Below are 16,614 nucleotides of genomic sequence, written 5' to 3'. Positions count from 1 at the left end.
GTGTTAAAGAAATCTTAGGAAGATAAGTAATACTCAAAGATGGAATCTTACAAGGAATGTGTGCCTTGTTTGACCTCATCTGGAAGCTCAAGGAGGGTGTGTGTGTGTGTGTGTGTGTGTGTGTGTGCAGAAAGCAGCAATTCTCTCCAATTGCTGACACTGATGCTACATCCAGCATGACAGAGCCAACCACTATTTTGAAAGAAACATGCTGTGATTCTCTGTGTTGTCAATCTCTTTTTTTTAAAGAAATGTTATTGCTCTTAAGATGGAGTACAATAAAGGCTTGCCGTGACGTTCACCATAAATTAATTGATGGTGGTCACTGGTAAACTGGCAACTGTATTTGTGGATCCCTCATACCTAGAATTAACATTACCAATATGATACACAAAATAAAATTTAGATCAGATCTCAGTAAAGAAAAAAACAAATTCTCTTTACTTGTCTTTCCTGCTACAACTAGTAATCTCATTTTAGCATAGCCTTGCATTTAAAACAATAGGCTGGAAGCCATAGACAAGAATGAATTCAAAGCAGAGAAATAGATGTAATAGCAGAGGAGGTATGTAGCACTCTATCCCTCCTCTGCTTCCAGCAAAGAAACAAATTGCTAAAGCAGAAAAATGCCCTCTTCTGTGTCCAGAATGGAAGTGCAGCAAGGAATGAGGAGCAAGACAGATGGAAAGCAAAGTTCCTCTTCTGCCAGTCCCTAGCAGGATCTGAAGTGGTGTTGGGTATTGCACACTAGTACAGTGGTACCTTGGGTTAAGAACTTAATTTGTTCTGGAGGTCCGTTTTTAACCTGAAACTGTTCTTAACCTGAGGTACCACTTTAGCTAATGGGGCCTCCCGCTGCCGCCACTGCACAATTTCTGTTCTCATCCTGAAGCAAAGTTCTTAACCCGAGGTACTATTTCTGGGTTAGTGGAGTCTGTAACCTGAAGCGTCTGTAACCCGAGATACCACTGTATCTCTTGTGGGCTGATCTACAAGGTTGTCTTTTTGTGTAAAGTTGCAAAGGAGGAGCTGGGAAGAAGGCAATATAGTCCATTACTCATTCATAATAATAAATTCACATACAAAATAAACAAGTATTTTGACAAGGTTGTACTTAAAAACCTTTTAAAAACCTCAAAATACATATCAAAGCTGAAAAAAACTCTTCTTTTTCTAAGCGATGGAGCCAACAATGCCACCTCATCTTCTGGCCTCTGCTCTGTCTTCACTGTCAGAGCTGCTTTCCCTCCTGTTTACCAGTTGCTCTGGTGTCCTGCCTTGTCCCATCTTCTTGCTTCTGTGATGTAGGCTGCTGCATCCCTAGTAATGGACCATGATCTGCAAAGTGTGCTTTTTCACTCAACTATTGCTTCGAGAGATCCCATACGCAAGTCTTCTGGGGTCTTGCTCAGTTCTCTCTCCCCCTCCTTTCCAGCAGATCAGAGAGACTTTCCAGAACCTAGTTAACTTTCCCATTTCACATGAAATCTGGTTTGGGAAAATAAATGCCATCAAAATCCAGATCTCTCAGTCTGGATCCGCACAGTTTTCTGTGGAACGCCTACCATCTGTTTTTCATATCCCCAAATGTGATGCAAATTATTAAAGATGCTTATAACACTTCTTCGCTTGCAAACCAAACCAAGGACAAAAATGTGATAGCAAAAGCAGCAAACACTGCAGACACATTATCATTTGCTACTTATCTTATAATTTTGTCACACAAACCCTTTCCCCCCTCTTTTTGAAGTGAATGGCCAAATAGGAAGGACTGATAGAATTATATGCTTTCAAGTGCACTGGTGTCTGTGAATCTCATCAAATGCACAGGGCAGTGAAGTCAGCACAATAGACAGCTGTGACTCTTGGATTTTCTGTTATATAAAACCAGGTAAGCCATCAGAGGCAGGTCAGAGTTTGCTGGAACAGACACAGCTGAGAAGGAGAGTGAGAATTTGTTGTTATTTTTAAATATGTTTACCGAGTACATAGAATAGCCCTGGGCAGACATTCAGTACCATTTTTCTGTGGGCTTGGATGGACAATTGTGATTCTACCAGCCGTGCCCACTCTCTGCACATGCCCAGGTGTCAACAGCTACAGTAGAATGTATACAGTACTATGTGTGCATGTAATGTCTGTACACTACAAATCATGGGAACTGAATGTGCCTACACTGGCCTGTTAAAACACACCTCTTTACCTGACATTTGTCACTTGAGATGTATTTATTTCAGGACCTACCTTATTTTTGTGGTTAACAGTTGCTTTAAACTGTTCTTGATATGTGTTTTAATTGTTAGAACCCACCCTGAGACATTACGGTAAAGGGTGGGTAATTAATTATTATTAATAAAACATTCTATGATACACATGACATCTTTCAGGTCTTGATAAGGGTAATGGCCACCAACTTGGATGGCTTTAAAATAGGATTAGGCAAATTCATGGAGGTTAAGGCTGTCAGTGTCTATTACCCACGAGGACTATGTTTTCCCTCTGCTGTCAGAGACACCATGCCTCTGAATACTAGTTGCTGGGTTTCTCAGAGTGCTGTTTCACTCAAATTATGTTTGCAGAGCTCTCATGCTCATTTGGTGGGCTACTGTGAGAACAGGATGGGCCTTTGGTCTGATACAGAAAGAGGACGTAGGTCTGATCCCAGAATGGGCGGGCACCAATGCAAGAGCCAGAGGCAGATGATGTGGCTGAAGATGGGTGATGTCCAGGTTCTAGAATAGGCATGCAGACAATGAGGTGACACAAGAGGATTCTCATCAACTTCTCAGAGGCAAATTGCTCAGAATGAAAAACCTGGAACAACTGTTATATTTCTATTGGTTCCTGAAACCACCTGGTTCAGCTGGGCTGAAGAGCAGCAGTGCCAGCTCTGGCCAGCAGCCAGATTGATAGCCCTCTCCACATGAGAACTACTCCCATGGTACAAGGAATAACTGGTTCATGACCCCCAGCACTGTATGATTCTGGTACAGAGGCAGGATGGATCATGAACTTCTCACCATAAATAGACAATAACACCACCAAATCTCTGCACGAGGCTTTGCTGTCATTCTAGCTCCATAAAAGGGAAAGCAGCACCTGCTGAATTTCTCCCTTGTCATGCAGTTATTAAAAGCACCCAAAAAGAACTAACCATTGCCATCATGTAGGTTCAAAATAACTACCATATGCTTGCTATAACAACCCAGACAGACAGATGAGTGTGTGGTGGAGACTCCTTCTTTGGAGGTCTTTAAGCAGAGGCTTGACAACCATATGTCAGGAGTGCTCTGATGGTGTTTCCTGCTTGGCAGGGGATTGGACTCGATGGCCCTTGTGGTCTCTTCCAACTCTATGATTCTATGAGTCTATGAGTAACAAGGTCCTCAGTGTAATGAGACAGGTAAAGGAGACACCAAATCAGAATGAATGAAGTTTGCACTAAATTAGTCTATGTTTAAACTGTCTGAATTCAGAAGCTGCTGTGGCCAACAAGAAGAGTACATATGCACATTTACCGTACATAAATTAATGGGCCTCTCCTGATTGAACTTAAATCTGGCAAATGGAAACGGCAAGCTTCTGTTTTTCTCTTTGATAGGAAATCTTAAGGCTGGTTTAGAGTTCTGTTTGGCTTCTTAGGAACAGAGAACAAAGGAGGGAAGAAGAAAAATAAAATGCATTGGACTTTAAATAGTAAAATAATTATGACCTAAAACCCATTGTTTAAAACACATGTTTCCTTTATGAGACTGTCATGCGATTATTTTATTTTATTTATTCATTTTGCTTTCTATGTGAAATCTCCTTTAGGTTTATTTCTTTTTTTTCTTTTTGAAGGCAGACCAGTTTCTTAAGAAGTACAAACTATTGTGCAAGTTAAAAAAAATGAATTCTTGCAATAATGTCTTTAAAATGATGTTTATATCTAGCCAGTTGGAGTGTTTCTCCACAGCAACAGCACAGATAATCCTGTTGAGAATGAGAAAGGAAACACACCACCCAGGAGAGGCCTTCCTGCCACTTCCTGCTCCCACGCCACACCAAGCCATGCTGTTGCGCTGTGACCCACCACCACTTCCTCCACCACCAGACTGATCCCCCTCTTGCTGAACACAGTGATAGTCTAGGCGTTCCACAAGGCATTGTTGGTTGTCTTCTCCACCCCAGGATGGGGAAGATGAGTGGCAACACTGCTTGCTAGAAGCAGTAAGGTGAGCAGGACTCTGCTTCTTGCACCTCCACCACCTGAAGTAGGTCCTTCACCTCGTCTCAACAGTAGACTGGCTCTGACACCACCACACCACAAACTGTTTAAATGCAGAGAAAAAACACCTATTGAGAAGCTATTCAAGTCAGTTTTTCATTTGTAACCGAAGGATTCAACAAACTGGCTGCCATACTTGGAAGCTGCTTGAAAAGATTCAAATCAAATCTTCTGGACACTAAACTCGTGAATGTAATACAGAAGAAGAGTTACACATTCTTTAAAAGAAAGTCAGCAATTTAAATACTGTATTCTCCAAACGGGAGTTTCACCATTTTAGTGTGATTTGTGAAAACTATAGGACCTGGGGAAGCCAAATGGATTAGTTGCATCCCATTGAGTTGGTAGACAGGTCTTTTTTTTTTTTACAATACTAGAAAAGTAATGATTCCCCAATGGGAAGAACTTATCTTTGTTTGCCGTGCAAGGGCCTTCTCTATGGCGGAACTGTGTCTGAGGATCTCCCTTCCCTCAGAGATGCCTCTGGTGCCATCACTGTATATCTTTCAGTGTGGTGTGAAGAAGTATTTCTTTGGCCAGGCCTTTGTGGGGATATGAGCTTAGGTAAGCCACATGTGAATATCTTCTCACTATACTGCTTAGACAAATGCTAGAATTTTTAATTGTGATACGTGATTTTGATTTTTGTTGTTTCAACAATAATTTGACCTGAGATCATACAGGAGGCAGGGTAGGATAGAAACTGAATGAATGAATGAATGAATTTATAAAAATACGAGCTGGCTATATTCTGTGAAATTAGATGCTTGCTTATTAAGGCATACAGTAATTCTCTACTGAACTCTTTTGTATGTTGTTTGAGAGCCCTTTGGGGCTGTAAAGTATGATTTAAGTAAAACAAACAAACAAGCAAACAAACAAACAAACAAATTGCATGCTTAGCTGAATGCAGAAGTATTTTGTATGCAACGTCTATTCAAACCAAAAGCTTGGGGAATTAGCAGTACCTATTTATGAACACTGAACCTGCTCTTCTACCTAGCTTGGTACCCTTCTTTAGTTTTTCTCTTTTTTGTTGTAAACTAAAAACAAAACGAAGAAAATATGCCAAACCAAAATGCCAAAGCCCTTTCTCACAAATTTGCTACCTTTGTCCTTTGTGATGTATGACATATTTATGGAAGGTCCTTGTCATGTCACAGAGATGGTGCATGGATTTAAAAACCAGAAGAAAGATTCTGTAAAATGACGATAAGCAATCCAGATATGTGGTGATATGTTTCTGACTGAATACAGTATTGTTTTCCTGAACTTAAAGTTCTGAAACCCAAATGTGTATGTCATATTTGTCACACAATCAATAAATGTGCAATATAATTAGATTCTGCACTGTGCCATACAACTTTATTGATTGAAGGAAAAAAAGTAACCTTAAGATGGAATAAAGTTATATGAAGACACTCTGACTTATCCTGAATTGTATGGAAATCACATAGCTATTGTATTCCTAGGAAAGTTCATCAGAGCTCACGTATCATATTGTTAGTCACAAGTCAAATCAATAGTTAATGTATGACAACTTTATGAACTTAGGAGGACGGTTTTCCATTAAGTGGAATCAGATGAGTGGATCAGATTTGAGTAATCATGACAGAAAGCGACCCTGATGATGCTGTAACAGTGTCTACAAGGCCGACAGTAGTACAATACAACACTCCATCATCTACCTCTTTGATCTTCACTTTTGACATAACTGACAAAGGGATTGATTTATGGGCCAAAAGGGCATTTTTATGCCATTTAGAATTAGGGTTCAAAACTGTCCTCACATTGTATCTGTCATTTCGCATCATGTTTTATATTGTAAGGTACATATTTGATATGGAAGGTTTCATTTTCAAATTCCTGATACAAGTATCTGTATCTCAGAGTCTGCCCTATACATGCTGTTATTATTCAGCTTGACATGTTCTCATTTAAAATACATAAGCAGTTCCAACATTTTACCACAACTATATATAGCATTTTGGAACCACGTACTTTGATGAATGGTGATTGCCACTGTAGAAGAAAGAAGGGTTTTTTTGTTTGTTGATGGCATCTGCATTCCAAAGGCCTTTTATCAGCCACACCCAAGAGCAGAAAAAGTCTGAGGTGTCTACTATGCTTGACTAATTTGTGGCTACTCACTTAATTGATTGCTGTGAATTATCCTGGCCAAAGGAAAACCATTCCACCACTCACACCACCACCCTGAGTTCACCACATACCCAAACCCCACTTCTTCCAGTTTCAGTCCTGGTTCACACTCACATATTCATCATTTGATTAAGTGTACAGCAATCGCATGGCGCTGAATGTGTGATAAGAGAACAAAAAATATTTGCAACTGATCATTAGATGGCTCAAGTCGTGATGTGATAAGCATATAGGGATGAAGTGCATCTAATCAGCTGTACAGTATCTTTGCAGATCACAAAAATAAGTCATCTCCTCTGTACTATATTTCTATTTAAGTTGGAGTAATTGCTTCTAAATTTGCGTCTATAACTATAAATCGGTATGAGGAAACGTTAATGGAAATCTACCCTATTTTTGGTGATGTTTAAATGCCACACCCTTAACAGAAAGTGTAGCAGAAGAAACACGCTTAATTTAGAATGTCATGATTTATCGTAACGTCTTTATACATTTTGCAAGATGCATTCCAAAGATGGCACTGTGTATTGGACACTTTTATACATTCAATTAAACAAAGTTTCTCTTCATCACTCTCACTTGTGCATCTCGCATTGTTCCACATTCAGAGCATGAATTACGTTCTTCATGCTAGAGTTTAGAGCTTGTGAAATATACCTGGATATCAGCCCATTAACTACCATTAGAGTCAATGGAACTAAATTGGTTTAGGTCCAGGCAATCCAGTTTAATTGATTTATGCGTTATGATGTAAGGGCCTAATTCAGAAAACATCTCTTCAGACATTACACATCAGCTTTATAAAGACATAAATTACCTTGTTTCTGTTTAAATAGCCTTTTAATACCAGCTGTTTATGTTTCGTAGTTGCTGTTTAGTTTTAGCTTTATTAATGGGAAGTATTGTTTAGTTTTAGCTTTATTAATGGGAAGTATCAGAGGATACAGCAATAATTGTCATAATGGCTACAAATGAAAACATATTTTAATACAGTTGGCTTGCTTTTTAATATATTTCATTATGTTGTGCAAAGCAAGGTGATTACTAGAGCTTAGATGCAGAAAGGAACCAGGAATTGAAAAATGTTTGGTACTAATCAGAAACCCAAATCCATCTCTGTTTTTCCCCCATTATGATAAAAGCAGCACAATTGCTTATTAGCATCCCACAGCACACTGGGAAACATTTCCTCCTGCTTAAATTCTGTTTCATTCGGGATGCAATTTATTTTTAAACTAAATATGCTAATCTGCTCATTAGTGTTACTCTTGGCATAGTGTGTGCCTGCTGACAACCTACATGATGAGTGAGAGCCCAGCTGGTAATTTTCTTTTAAGGGTGTGTTCATCCTGGCAGCTTACTATAGATATATAAAACATACAAACCACCGTACCAATGAGCCTCTTACAGGTGGGGCAACATTTACAACAGATTTAGCCAAGCTATAATTCACTGCGGTATTTCCAAGTATTATTCAGGACCACTGTGGAACAATTCCAGGATAAAAGCTTCCTATTTCTAAGCAAGAGTGTCTATCTTTTTTCTTTGGCATCTTGATCAAGAGTATGCTCACCACTGAATCTGAGAACCAGTCTAAGGCCCATTTCTCATATTGCCTTGGGAGTGGAAGCTGCTGATCTGCTACTCTCTTCTGTACCACTGGTTATGGGAGAGGCCCCAGGCCACACTGCTACTCGCCACACCACCAGCAATCCTCTGAAAACTGGATTAAAGGTGGTGTGTGAAGGTGCTGAAGTGTAAAACAACCTCCCCCTGTTGATCTCAGAAAACAAAGTGATATTGGGCAGAATCAGGCTGTAGAACCTCGAACTGATTCTTTTCAAACTTTGAATGAAGAAAGTTTCTGAGATTTGTGCATAGTCTCCACTTTTTTAGAAACAACAACTCCATTTTGTGCATCTGATGAAACAGACTCTAGTCACAGCGGCTTATGCCACAATAAATTTATCAATTCTTTAACATGCCACAGGACTGTGTGTGTGTTTTCCAGCAACAAAGGTGGCTACCCCACTGGAACCCTTTCTTTTACATATAGGGTTAATCTTTTCATTCACAAATATGGCCTATTGCCAATCATAGTCTCAAGAGAGACATTCCACAAATCACCCCTCTTGGTCTCTCTCGGCACTCTTTGAAATCATTTATTTATGGTCCAAGAAGCTATATGGGAAAATTAAAATCAAGTTATACATATAAAAGAAACATCTTTAATGTGCATGTGTCAAAAGGACTACCAAAAAGCTTCCTTCATACTGCAGCCTGTCTGTCCCTTCCCGAAAGAGAGTCCCACCAGTCAGGGCAATTCAGAGAGCTCCAGCACACACGTGGAAGCACTTGGCACATGCACAGGAGTCTTTGGGTTTTACCAACAGAACACTGAGATGGCCATCCCTGACACACTTTCCTAAGACTAAGCCCTACTTGAACATGGCGGGGCTTGCTACTTCATAGCATGCATAGGATTGCACTATGAATCTTCAAGATCTATTTTATTTCAAACCTGAGCCTTAATTAAATTGTTCCCCTTTCACCATGAGCCTGTTTCCATGAGCATTCAAAAGACCATTTTAAAATGAAATTAATGTCACCCTCACACACAAAAAATGTTTTAAAATTAGTGTAACTCCATGCGTATCTTCTCAGAAGGAACCTCCATTGAGTTCAACGGCACTTACATCCAGGTAAGCATGGAGGGTTTCAGCATCAGATAGTTGGGACACTTTAAATTCTTTAAAAGAGACTTTGTAAGTATTTACTGTGGGGCACAAAACCTTTTATCAAGGAGCTTTTACACATTTCATATTTATTTATAACATTTAGATTCCACCTTTTCTAAAAGTGCAAAGCAGCTAGCAACAAAATTTGATAAAACACAAGTATCTATTATCAATAATAATAATAAAGCTGTTTTATAAGAACAGGACTGGATTTGTAGCACTGTAAAATACCATATAAAACCCATCTCTTGTAAAGATTGAAGTGCTTAACCAGATAACTTTCCATCCAGTTCCTCTAATAACAATTATATCCCTTTTACTGGGACAAAAGATTTGACAAAATCAGAAGGTTTTGAATGTTTTGTTGAACAGATTTTTTATTTACAGCAACTGCATACTTGTTTTTATCATGAATGAACATAAGATGCCTTTCTTGAATGTAAACTCTCTTAGAATTCTCAGCAATATTCCTGTAGATCACTCAAATTCATGAGAGTACTTTATAACTTTAAGGAATTAACTTTCCAATGTGCACATATATCACTAATTTTCTTCACTGCCTCAAAAGCCATTTTATATAATTGCAGCCTGGATCATCATAATCGATTACCTTTACCTTGACATCCATCAAAAATTAGTAGTACTTTCTGCCACACAAAGGAAGAATAAATTTTGTCAAAATAATTTGAAAAACCTTGGGAATAGCTCACTGGCAGAACTCGCAAAAAGTAATTAATTAGCCGTAGTAATAAAGTTGTGCCAGGTTTAAGAAGTGCTTCTTGGTTAATGGACTTTAAACGAACCCTTCAATATCCACCCCTAATCTCAATAAAGCTTGTTAATATGGAAAGCAGAGTTTGGCAACCTACTTCCTACCCAAACATGAATAATGTTGGTGCGTGTTTTTAGTTTATTGTTGCTTTTATCTTTTAAATGTTTTAAATAAATGTGAGGTTTTCTAACAATCAAACGGCGTATACATTTTATGAAATAAATAGTACATAATTGAAATACAATATATCTCTCTACAGTGGGGAAGGCCAAGTGATCTGTATGCCTGCTCAGTCCGCTGTCCAGCTGCTAAATGATGAGAGGCAACTTCAAGGACCTGTCCCCCCTTCTGATGGCTCTTTAGCTTTAAACTAGACTTGGACCCAACAGCCTTTCAAATAGATGCCTTCTTCAAACACCAGACCGTCCTTTGTATGGTAGGAGACGTGGCTGTCCCATTGATGGCAGATCTATGTTGAGGCAGGCTTGCAGTGACCTTACAATCTCCTGACCTTCATCTGATTCTGAAAGACTGATCCTGCTTCACCTGAGCTCACAGTTCTTACATTCAATCTTGCCACTGCTTAACCTACCATGTGCTAGCTAATAAACATCAATCAAGTTGAGTTTGTTCTGTTTCAGGAGGCTTTTAAATGCAGCAGACAGCTAATGAAAATGTGTCTTGTTCTCAGTGATAATAAATGAAACTGAAGGAGTCCATGGGGCTTGCTACTTTGAAAGCAGACAGGTCTGCAGTCCTTCAGCCATTGGCAACTGAGTAATTATTATCACAATCAATTAAAACAACATGTGCATGAGGGTTTGCAGATGAACTTCTGGGTTAAACATTGTAACTCTTTTCTTTTCTTTTCGCAAATGTGCCAAAAATTAAATTCTCAGTGTGAGAATTTCTGTGTGTTGCAACATCCCTGTATTCTTTAATACAATCCAAAAAGTCTCACTGAGTTCAGTAATGCCTACTCCCAGGTACCGGTAAGTTAACACAAAACTGAAGTCATGTGGCATGATCCTGTTCTATCTGAAAACTGTATACATGCAATAGATATTTTTGCAAAGAACACAGGTCTACCATGTGCTTTGACCTTCTTTCTGAGTAAGGAACTGAAATTGCACACTTTCCACAACATCAGCAGCACTTTCTCCTCTCAGTTCCATTCTCATGAATGGGCAGGAGGGGACCCTAAAGCTCCAGATGCAAACCAGCTGTGAGATAAAGGGTAGATGGAATAGACTAGAATAAAGGTTCAGAGATGGCTTGGCACATTATTAGGAAACATGGCAGAAATTTGTGACTCTGCACGTTACATAACACTGAAGTACAGAAACAGGATTATGAATAACTCATACATTTTCTGTCGATGCTTCCTGATAATGTGTGAAGTTGCCCTCTGTATCCCCTTCTCACAATTACACAAAGATGTATTCTTCTTAGTCCACCTTTTCCTCAGATATCTATAACTGGCCTGATTAATTTACATCCTTCTTACTTTGTATTTATTACAAGAGTTGTAACAAAAACTCTGCTCCTCCACCCCACATTGCATCTGGCATGGTTTTGACTTGAGAGCTTCAACATTTGTTCCTTTCTTCTATAGGTATTTTTCAACGGCGCCTTCTTTCCTTTCCTTATTGTGTTCTATATAAATGTGCTCATCTGTAACTAATTTCTTTCTTTCTGATTGCCCACAAATGGATATGGCAGTCAGCAAAATTGAACCATTTCCATGTTTTGTATAAAGCACCAGAGTTTTTAATGCTGCTGATGGATGTCTGCTACTGAGAGCCAGCTATCTAGTTTGACAGGTCGTTGAAGCTTTCAGCCCCCTGCAGACTGCTGCTGTGATTATTTAGCAAGCCTCCTGGGAGGATGCTACATTTTTCAGTGGACCTTCATTTAAGATAGATATCTGAATTTGTAGTTGAGAAACTAGAATGTATCAGGTTTGTTGTCTGCCCCCCCCCCCCGGTTTCTATCAATATGACAATAGCACTCCACTCACAAATAGCTGTTTGCTGTGCATGTTCTACAGCTACCCATGTAACTGTGAAGCAGGAAACTTGAGAACAAACTTGAATTAATATATAGATCACTTCTGGGAAACAGAGGATGTTAAACCAGTAGGGATACTGGTGACACAGAGTGATCTAAGAAACAACAACCCAGTGAGGTAGGCTGAGAGATACTGACTGGCCCAGAGTTAGCCAGTGGACTTCATGGCTGAATGGGGACTGGAACCATCGTCTCCCAGGTCCTAGGCCAACACTCTTAATACAGTCATACGTCGGGTTACAGACGCTTCGAGTTGCGCGATTTCGGGTTGCACACCGCGCCAAACCCGGATGTACTGGAATGGGTTGCTTCCGGGTTTCGGCGCTTACGCATGCGCAGAAGTGCTAAATCGTGCTATGTGCATGTGCAGAAGTGCCGAATCATGACCCGTGCATGCGCAGACGCACGGGTTGCGGGTTGCGAATGCTGCGGGTAGCGAACGTGCCTCCCGCACGGATCACGTTCGCAACCCGAGCACCCACTGTATGTATCAATTCCCTTTGTTGTCTGGAATTTTCTGAACTGTTCAAGAACACAAAAATTAATAATCAGAGCAACAACAAGACATAAGGTTGCCAACTGACTCCAAATGAAATTTCTCTTCTCTCTCTCTCTCTCTCTCTCTCTCTCTCTCTCTCTCTCTCTGTGTGTGTGTGTGTGTGTGTGTTTTGGGGGGAGGGGAGAAGCTTGGGGAAAAAGGAATTTGGAATGGGGACAGGGCAGGAGGAGGGGACAATTAGTACAGTGGTACCTCGGGTTAAGTACTTAATTCGTTCTGGAGGTCCATACTTAACCTGAAACTGTTCTTAACCTGAAGCACCACTTTAGCTAATGGGGCCTCCTGCTGCTGCTGTGCCGCCGGAGCACGATTTCTGTTCTCATTCTGAAGCAAAGTTCTTAACCTGCAGCACTATTTCTGGGTTAGTGGAGTCTGTAACCTGAAGCGTATGTAACCTGAAGCGTATGTAACCCAAGGTACCACTGTACTTGGGCTCTTTGCTGCTTCCCTGCTCCAAGACGCCCTCCATGAGTTCCAAAAGTGTAGTTTATGAATTAGCAATGGTCTCACCCCAGCCAACTTCCCTGTAGCTCCTGTTGGGTAGCATCACATCGCAGCTGATCACCAATGGCATATGGTGTTCCAGCTGATTAATTTCTGGCCACACAGCAAACAGAACATAACCATATTCCTAAAAACTGCCAAGAATGGGGTGGGGTGAGGCTTGAAAATCCATCTGGTTGGAACTCATAGACATCTCTTAATTTGATTAGGGGCAATGTAATAGAAGCTTAATTACAATAGTCCTCACTCATCAATCCACTGAATGCCCTGGCTAAATTGAGTTGCTCACAGTCTTTGAAGGAGAATCCCAAAGAAATGATGTGAGGGAATGACAGGTGAGCAATTAACATCTCACCGTGAAGCTAATTATGTTCTCTTCGTTTCAATGAATTATTTAAGACAATGGTGTTCGCTACCCTAGCCTGTGTGGCACTTGTGACCTACAAGTACTCTTTCTGTAATCCACAGGGCACAAAGGGAATATCACCAGTTTTAGTTTTAATTGGCATTTTTAGCACAACCTTTTCTACAGGTATTTTTGCCCAGACATGCAGCAATGCCAATAAATAGACAGATAATGAGTTGAAAGAGAAGTTTAAAATAAGTGTCCTGTGGACCTTCCCAGCCCTATTCTTCTTTTCCCATGCAGGAATTGTCCCCTCTCTTCTTCTTTTGGAACTAACGTTTTCGCCCTATTCTTCTTTTCCCATGCAGGAATTGTCCCCTCTCTTCTTCTTTTGGAACTAACGTTTTCGAACTCCCTGCCCCAAACTAACAATGTGTGTGCCAATGTTAATGCTTAAGCTTCAAATTGGACTTCTCTATAATCAAGTTTTATGAAAGCAAACTAGAGATGCATTTTGGGGTTTGGAGTGAAAGGTTTTACATACGAACTCTCACCTACTCTTTATCACATGACCTCAGTTGTTTCTTTCCCTAATATGCAGCAAGGCTTATTCTAAGGCAATCCATACTAATTAGGGTCCACAGGAGCAATGATGATATGTAGTCAGGTTAGTGGTGATAGTTAATCAATGTGATGATTAATGATATTTAATCAGATTCATGAAGATGCCACAAAGTCAAATCAGGAAGCACTATGCTCCCTCTGGATGGCTTTCCTGATGACAGTGGACAGCTAATTAGATCCAAAGCAGGGAAGCCAAATCAGAATGAGGGCAACTTTACTTCCCTTCACTCTGAATAGCGCTACCTCGGGTTAAGAACTTAATTCATTCCAGAGGTCCGTTCTTAACCTGAAATGGTTCTTAACCTGAAGCGTGCTTTTGCTAATGGGGCCTCCTGCTGCCACTACACTGCTGGAGCACGATTTCCGTTCTTATCCTGGGGAAAAGTTCTTAACCTGGAGCAATCACTTCCTGGTTAGCAGAGTTTGTAACCCAAAGCGTCTGTAACCTGAAGTACCGCTGTGTGTGTGTGTGTGTGTGTGTGTGTGTGTGTACACACACACACACATACACACACACACATACTAATATATCGATTACTATATTTGTGCCTGTAATTTGCAGAGACACTCACCTGAACCATTTACATAGTAGAGGAGTGGGCTTCTCAAGAGGCTCTGTCCTAAAGCTAACAAATGTCAGAACTGTTTGGTGTAAATGTAAAGTTATATCCTCCTTAATGCTGAAGTGGGAAGAGAAATTTGTGCATGAAATTGGAAGTGTAATAGGAAGGGGACATACAAATCTATGGCAAGCTCTTGATCACATAACTAGATGGCGACAGTTTACAAGGAACTGAAGAACAGTAATTAACCACTCCCTTAGACGAAACACTATTGTGTAGTCCCTATGCAAGGCTACATTATTAAAGACTAAAAAGGATAAATGGTATTTTACAAGAGCTGGAGGAAAGGGTCAGAGAAGAAAAAATACCCCCAAAATGTAGTCTTATGTTTTGTTGCTGGAAGGAAACATTTTTATGAATTCTGTATTCCAAGGAAAATTCTATCCATGATGCTTTAAAACATCTCTATAACCCCCTCCTCCCAATCAGCCTGGCTAGACTTTTTTTGCTTTCAAGCCAGTTGTACAGTGGTAGGGGAAAGGGGTCAAGTGCAGTATTTTTCTCAGTTTTTTTTATTTGGCTATACACCTTAGGTTACACCAGAGCTTTTGGTCTCACCTCTGCCCACTCCAACACCTGATCAGGAAAAATGATCTTTCAATCGACCAGAAATCACTGAGCTCAGGCCCAAGTCTTTACCTCAGAGGCCTCCATCCCGTTCCCTTGATTGAGAATGTTTTGCCTCATGGGATGTCAACTCTATTTTTTAAAAAAGAAATATGAAAGACTGGCAAGAGTCTATAGCCCTGTCCTTACTGTGCATTCTCCAGTTGCTCACCCACTGCCAATCTTTTTCAAAAGCGCCAGGGACTAGAACATAGTCATGGAGTTGCAGTTTGACAAAGAAAATGTACGTGACCTTCCAGCCAAGGCAGTCTCCCTTCCTTTCCCTCCCTTTCCAACCTTTTTGTATACCTTCAAACACAAGGGGAGAAACCTGACTTCACTCAGAAATTTAGCTTGGCCTCTTTTTTCTTGAGTGACTTTCTCATCTGATACTGACCCGGCCTCCTGGAAACTAGGCATGTGAAGCTAATCCATTGAAGTTTTGCTTCATAGTGTTTTACATGCAGTAGCCATGTGGGCCTTTTTATCTTTCAGCTTTCCATACTGCTCTTGCTCTAGGCTGTCTCTCTCAGGCCCTCAAGTTGCCTGCTGTGCCAGAGCTAGAGTCGCTTGCTTTGTAGTTTGGGTTCCCAACTTCTAAGGTCTTTAAACTTTCTTCCTTCAAATAGCCCCCCTCCTCTTTATAGTCCATTTAACATAGCTGCACCACTCATCCAGCCAGCGTTACCCACAGTTGCAGGTGCACAACTTTGAGCAATGTCATCACCGATAAAAAAACAGCAACAGTCCTGAAGGACTTAGAATAACAGGTGTTTATGTTTTTGTGTATGGGGTAATCTGGGCTACACTAAATCTTTACGGTGCTGTAAGTATGGGTGGTCATGTGTCCTATTCTTCAGAGGACAGTCCTCCATTTGAAGGGCTATCAGAGGACAGTCCTCTAGTCAGAAGGTGTCCTCTATTGCAAGGGTTGAAGTTCAGCTTCAAGATGAAGACCCATACAAAGGGAAAGCAGAAGTATACTAGCATACAATATAAATAAAGGCCTTCTTGATTCACCTCGTAAAATCTTCTGCAATATCTATTTGGACTGGGGGGAGCGTTCAACTCATCTCCTCCCATTTTAAAAACCTCCATGCAAGGAGATTCTGCAACAGCCCTAGACAACTTCTCCAATTGCCTCCAATTGTTTGATTTCTGTTTACTTCCAGCTAGCCTAATAAAGGTATCCTTTAATATGCTCTATGATGCACTTCATGCTATTTAATCTGAATGCAATCAAATTGCAGCAAAATTTGTATGTCATTATCCCTTCTCCTTTTTCTTTACGGGTACCACAGTTAGTTCAGATGTAATATCCTGAGGGTTGGTTTTTTACAATAGG

General features: G+C 40.4%; 1 protein-coding gene and 1 long non-coding RNA gene across 3 annotated transcripts in view; one reads left to right on the top strand and one right to left on the bottom strand.

Moving 5' to 3' along the window:
• Positions 1-16,614, bottom strand: part of GALNT18 (polypeptide N-acetylgalactosaminyltransferase 18) — a 364,667-nt gene that overhangs the window by 83,242 nt on the left and 264,811 nt on the right. The gene's annotated exons all lie outside the window — the stretch shown is intronic.
• On the top strand, positions 1,200-5,688 carry LOC308584106. The gene is made up of 2 exons (XR_014006514.1): positions 1,200-3,166; positions 3,933-5,688. It is a non-coding gene; the product is annotated as an uncharacterized lncRNA (long non-coding RNA).

Source organism: Podarcis bocagei (assembly GCF_964188305.1).
Source record: "Podarcis bocagei genome assembly, chromosome: 1".
Taxonomy (NCBI): domain Eukaryota; kingdom Metazoa; phylum Chordata; class Lepidosauria; order Squamata; family Lacertidae; genus Podarcis; species Podarcis bocagei.
Note: the sequence above shows the minus strand (reverse complement) of the source record. Positions and strands in the feature narration are given on the sequence as shown.